Genomic DNA, 6329 nt, shown 5'->3' with positions numbered 1-6329 from the left:
TCAAGCTTCCCAACGGGAGCAGTAATAATATCTCGACTCAGAGAGAAGTGTGCAAGCCAAAGAAATCTTTATTTGCCTTCATCTGCACTGGCAAAGGAGAATTAATTGTGAAACCCCCAAAGCATTGCTGGCTGGGATACAAGATAGTCATCTGTTATGGATGATCAAGGTAAGGGCCAAAACGGTAATATAAATACTTGGTGGTTTAGGGGGAAACTTAAAAAAGCTGGAAACTGGAGGCTGGAAAAAAGGAAGAAATTGAACCATGTCCTTTTTTAAATGATACCTCTGCACTGTTCAAGAAAATTTCTTGAGTTATCAAAAAAAAAAAAAAAAAAAGAGAGATGTTGCACTGCCTTTGCACTGACTGACTACAGCCTTGATTGGAAAACTGTCAATAATATTAATAATTTAATGACAAAAGGTATTTAAATTAATAAAAATAAGTAGAAAAAAGGTAAAATTGTCAGAAATCATTCAAAATCAGAAGCATAAAGCTGGTGAAGAACTTAAAAAGAAGATGAGATCTGCAGTCAGCAATGTTGAGTGATAAGGTATTTGTCTAATTTTAATATATATTTGAAACAAAAGAATGGTTGCTATTCAACTGATCTACTGTTGTGTGAAAAACCTGTTAATTGGAATGCAAAAGAAACACAGTAAATTGTTCTGTTCTGGTTTGGCGTGGAAAACAGATGATAAATCCCTGTTCCAGGTTGGTAAGAGAATAATTCCTGTACCAATGCAAGGCTGAGAACGTAAAATAACAGCAGCTCCACTTAAAGAACTTAAAAGCAGTATCCTAGGATAAACTTTTATCCAACAGTTTGTAAATGTTATTTTCCCAATCACTTGGTCTGGAGATGCTGTGGAGCTTTCAGACCACTGGATGAATTATCATCTGTGGGTTTTTACTGATTTGATTGGTTTGTAAAAAGAGAGCAGCCCTGGCGGATACAGAGCTGTCAGCCTTACCCTGATTCCAGACACAGGGATGGAAAAGCTGATAGTAAAAAGGGAAAGTACCATCACCAATGCCACTTGACAAAAGTTGGTGGAAAATACATTTTAGATGAAGTTACGAGGTTGGTAGTAAAGGGAGCAATGTTATAATGTAATAATACTTTACATTTTCATAGAATATTTGGTTTAGTAACCCCTGACATTTCCACCAAGGATGCTTCTGTAGAATTAGCACAGTATGCTTTAAAAAGATTAAGTGTTCACTAATTGGTCTCAAAATGTCCTTTTAATTTTTAATTTTCATGCAGAATGTATTTACCTAAAGATTTAAGCATGGATTAGTCTTTAGCAATTTAAAACTTCATCAGAGAGCTAAAAGAGGATCTAACATCATCACTGCTCAGTTTTTCAGATAACACACAAAATGGGAGACTGGTAAGTTCTGAAGAAAAGTCACTACTACTGAACAATCTCTGAGTAAGCTGGGCTTTAGCAGACAATACCTATTTTAATACAGCTCCTGTAAAATTACACATCTAGGAACAAAGATTGCAGAACATGCGTTACAGGATGTGCAGCTCCCTCCTGGGGACTCATTACTTTACAAAGATCTGGAGCTCATACTGAGTTGTTAACTAATCTTGAGCTCCCACTGTCACACCAGTTAGTTCGTGCTGCTGCCCACAGGTTTGGAGCAGAGAACAATGTCACTTTACTTTGACAAGTCTTTTGCCACTATCCCACCTGAAAGTATTGCCAAAGCGCAAGAAATATGACCTCAACCAAATTCCTATGAGGAAACACAAAACTTGCTGTGAGAGAGTAGTTAGCATGGGTATCAAAATAAAGAGATGATCAAGTGAAATTTCATCTGTCACTTTGAGAAATAATCACACAACCATAGCACGAAGGAAAAGCCCTGAGGAAGCAAACCTGCAGGAAAGCATCTGTAACCTGCCAAGGAAGCTGCAGGGCAGGTTTAATCGGATGAAGCCTTGAACCTTTCCACCTACACTGTTGGCTAATAAACCCACTAAGGCTCAGGCTCATAGTTTTTCTACTGTGCTTAAGAAAACTCTAGCCTCAGATGTCCACCGGGAAGCCTGCCTGCAGTGCACTTAGCCTAGTGTAGTTTTCAGAAGACCACTCTCACACCCCACATTCCCTCTTAAAATGCCCACAGGAATGAAAGTCCAGAAAAAGTCTGACATCTGAGTCATATTTGCATCTGAGGTATGTGGATGGGGAGTGAGCTGAGCATGAACATAGGTTCAAGCAAGGTTTTGATAGCGTGGACATGCTGTCTGTGTGCGATGGCTGTGAGTATAAAAACTGGAGGAACAAAGTACCTCTGCAGTTAGGACTTTTACTATAGCTTTCCCTGGTCCCCTGCTGGTGTTCACAGCTTAAGGTGGTTATTAGGTAAAAGCCTTTGGAAGAGCAGAAAAAAGGACAATGTGGTGGACAAAAAGAATCCAAATAATTTATGTTTAAGAAACAGTTACATTCCAGGACACCAGGCTTAATAAAGGACTTTTTAAATATAAGGTCCAGTGCTCAGAAGCCAAAGCTAAACAAACTCTGATTATGTACACTGAAAACGTATTTCCAACAGGTAATAGTCACTGGAATAATCTGCCAAGGGCTGCAGTAGGATTTCCCAGAAGATGCAACCTCTTATTGTTTCTAAAGAGGAGCTCTACTTCAAACACAAATTAAGCAAGGGAAGCCTTACAGCTTCTGTTACCCGAGAGGTCAAGCGAGGTGGTCATAATACTCTCTTCTGGCCTTGTAACCTATAAATAGATTAGAGTCCCGGTGGAAAAAAAGAATTATCCTTATCTTGGGCTTTCCCAAAACACTGTGGAAAAAACAATAGGAATGCAGAAAGATCAGAAATAGTCGCTTTGCAACAGTTTTGTCTAGTTTGGTATTTCTACTGAAAAGACCAAAAGATTTTGATTTTTACTGCAGAATGTCTTTTAAGATCTTCTTTCTTCCTGACAGAGTCAGCCATGCACAATACACCCATTTCCAGAGCTGCTAACTAGTCAGTGTTTGATAATCATAACAAAGGCTGGGTTTGAAGTCGGTGGGAGTTTTGCTGTTCTCATCTAATGGGTGGATCAAACCAGAATATCTTTGCAATTTAAGGACACACCTCAGATCCTCCATCCAATGCAAAATGAAACTCAGGGGAATTATGCCACACACACACACAACTGCTGAGTATGGCTGAAAGAACAGACGTTTCTCATACACCGTGTCAAATACTCTTATATTTAGGCAACATTTGAAAAGAATTCTACCTACATGAAGTGAGTCACTAAATAGCGACTGTACAAATGCCATACCTGCCACAGACACAAACGTATTCTGTGCAACTGTTCTGCTTTTATTGTTCTTTGCAAAAACAGTGCTTCACATAGCATGTATCCTCTTGCAATGTTTTTTGGTTAGAATAAAATAACAAGTCCTGCCTTTTGGTTTCTGGGAGTGTTCTACACGCATGAAGCAGGTGGCACAGGAGCACCAATTGGTTGACTTTGTTTGACCAAATGGTTGACTTCAAAAATACAGTGAAACAGCATTTAGATTATCAGTCCTCTCCTTTACTTACCTACTGAAATAATTATGATGATAATTTAAGTACATAAAATAGTTTGAATTGACAAAATAATGCAAAACATCTAAATAGTCTGAGCCTTATGGTCAGAGCAGGACTAGAGTCACAACAGTGCTGAGACGATTCCCCTTTTACCTTGAACTTGCTGTCCAGCTCTGCTGTCACCATGGCAGAGCAAGGTTTAATGTGCTCTTTCATCAGCAGAAATTTAAAGTCACAGCATTTGCAGTCCAGTGTGAAAGCAGGAAACCCAGGAGCCTACCTGGTCTTTGGTCTGGAGCAGGGATATGAAGCAGGGTGGTTTCTGTGAGGTGTACCTGTCACGAGCATGTACCAACTTCCAGGCTATGGGGTTTTCTGAAACTGAAATTGTCTCAGTCACTCCTGAAACTTTTGTGTTTCGATGCTGTTGTTTGCTGGGTTTTTTAGTTTGTATAATATAATTCTAAGCCCCAAAGAAAAATTACTCTCAAGCTTGCTGGCCAGGTCAAGTACCTGGGAGGTATGGCAGACACTTGGCCCTCTGCTCCAATAAAGGTATTTGAATAGATCCTTGAAGTACAGATGAATGTTGCCAACAGACATGTCTAGAATATCCTCTCAGCTTGAGTACTTGTAGCTCAGTCTTGTAAGAACAAAATGATAGCTGACGTCTCCCCACCTGAAGACGATCTGGAACTACAGGGTCTTACATTTCACATGAATGCCTAAAGGGCTGAGAATTAGGATGAAATCAGAGCTGCAAGAATGGGAGAAGCAAAGTAATTGTTAGATTTGTCAATCTAGCTCAACAGAAAATACATTAGAGAGGGAGTTCCTCCCAGAGAAAACAGCGGTTTCTTATCAAATCCACAAGTAATTTTGAATTGGCCATTCCTGCCTTTTCAGTGTGTATTTTGAAAGAACTGTCCAACTGCAAATGAGAACCTCTACTGTTGGCAACAGGCTCCTACTGCCTCCCACTACTGTCCTCGTGAATTCAGTGACAATACTTGCACTAATTTTAGAAGAAGAAGAGTCAGGCTTTTTGGACAAACCATAAAAGTCCTGTTAGAAGAACTGAGCATCAAAGAGTTTAGCTAATCAATATGCACCCACTAATTATTATTAAAGATACACTTCTGAAGACTCCCAAATACACATATATGCATACTTTTCAGAGGAAAAAAAATTTGCATTTCAGAAATACGTTCCAGAGTAGATCTGTGTTTCCATAGGCTGAATGTAATTTTTCTGAAAACAAAGGCAAAGGAGAAACGGAAAAGATGTACAGATTCCTGAGGAGTGTTTTCCTGTCAGATATAAAAAGGCCCATGTTTTCAAATGAAAAACATAATCATCATTCAAGACTGCTCCATAAAAAGCCAAGCACTTTTTGAGCAGACCTCTGTTCAAAGGACCATGTATTGGGGCAGCCCTGGCAAAATGAGGTAATGGTTATATATTGTGATATAAATATCCCAGGAACAATCAACACAGGAAAGGTTCATATATGCACCCTCTGTATTAAACTAGTGTCATCTGTAAGAATGGCAATTCCTACATTTCCCCCTCTTCTAGAATCGTGCTAGGAAACGGGAGTGGACAGTGACAGCTTAGGATAGCGTCGTGTACTACCACAGTACCACACACCTGTAAACATGTCACTCCCCTTGTTCACCCAACAGCTGACTCTCAGTATGGTTTCGGGTACATGATTTCTGTTGTATGTCAGCTGGCAAAACACGTTTAGATGTGCCAAATGCCTTCCCAGTGAAATGCCTGGCTCGAACTTGGACTGGTTCCCTCAGGAAAGTGGTGCTTTTGTAGACATCTGTAGCTTGACTATTCTGGCTTGGATGGGTCACAGGCTACTCAGCAACAAAACCAGGGCATTCTAATTACATTTAATTCTGCCCTTAAAACTGTCTTCCACCCTTTTCAGTACAAAGAAAGACAGTAAAAAATTAGCTATGCTTTAAAAACCTGCCCCATGGAATCACAAGATTTTGATGTGTAAAGGTTTTAAAGCTGCCTAACATATTTAGAAAGAAAAAAAACTCAACAGAACAGTCTGTTTAAGAAAATGTTTTAATTTTATTACTTTCTAGCAGTCATTTTCTCATGTGTCATTTTCTCATTTTCTCTAAACCAGCTATACGATTCACCTGATGGACTTCTTCTCTGTAGCAAAAAAAATCAAGGAAAAATCTTGGGAAAGAAAAGCTTGAGAAGGTACCATTATTCTAAATAGGCTGTATTATTATTGCTTAATTAAGATAATGAAACATTCAGGGTTGGAGGAACAGAGGTTGGGATTTTACACTTGGCATTTCCTTTGAGGTTTTATTCTTTCTGCACAAGACATGCCCCCTTGTGGGGAGAGGTTCAGGCCCACAAACCATTGGTCTCCCATGACAGGTTTGGTATTGGGCAAAAGAGACAGTAGCCACAAAAAGCTTTTTGCTTCTGAATTTCTCATTTTTCAGTCCCTCCCTAGAAGTGTCATCTTGGTGTACCTTGCACTCGGTGGGTTGTGGAGAGGGTGAAGAAAAGCAGCAAGCTGTAAGGCTCCCGAAGAGATGATAACAAGGGTTAACACAGTAAGAATAGTGTGGAACTGCTTCCTTTAGCTAATCAATATGCATTAGTGTCAAATGCATTAGTTTTAACACCCTCCTGGAGCAGAGGAAAACTGCCCTAAAGAGAGCAGTGCACAAAAGTTTGCTCATGACAAGAGGACATAATTCACTGAATCTAA

Source organism: Empidonax traillii, unplaced genomic scaffold (assembly GCF_003031625.1).
Source record: "Empidonax traillii isolate 1590-97213 ecotype Southwest subspecies unplaced genomic scaffold, ASM303162v1 scaffold219:size747757, whole genome shotgun sequence".
NCBI lineage: Eukaryota > Metazoa > Chordata > Aves > Passeriformes > Tyrannidae > Empidonax > Empidonax traillii.
The sequence above is the reverse complement of the archived record's forward strand: the minus strand, read 5'-3'. Positions refer to the sequence as shown.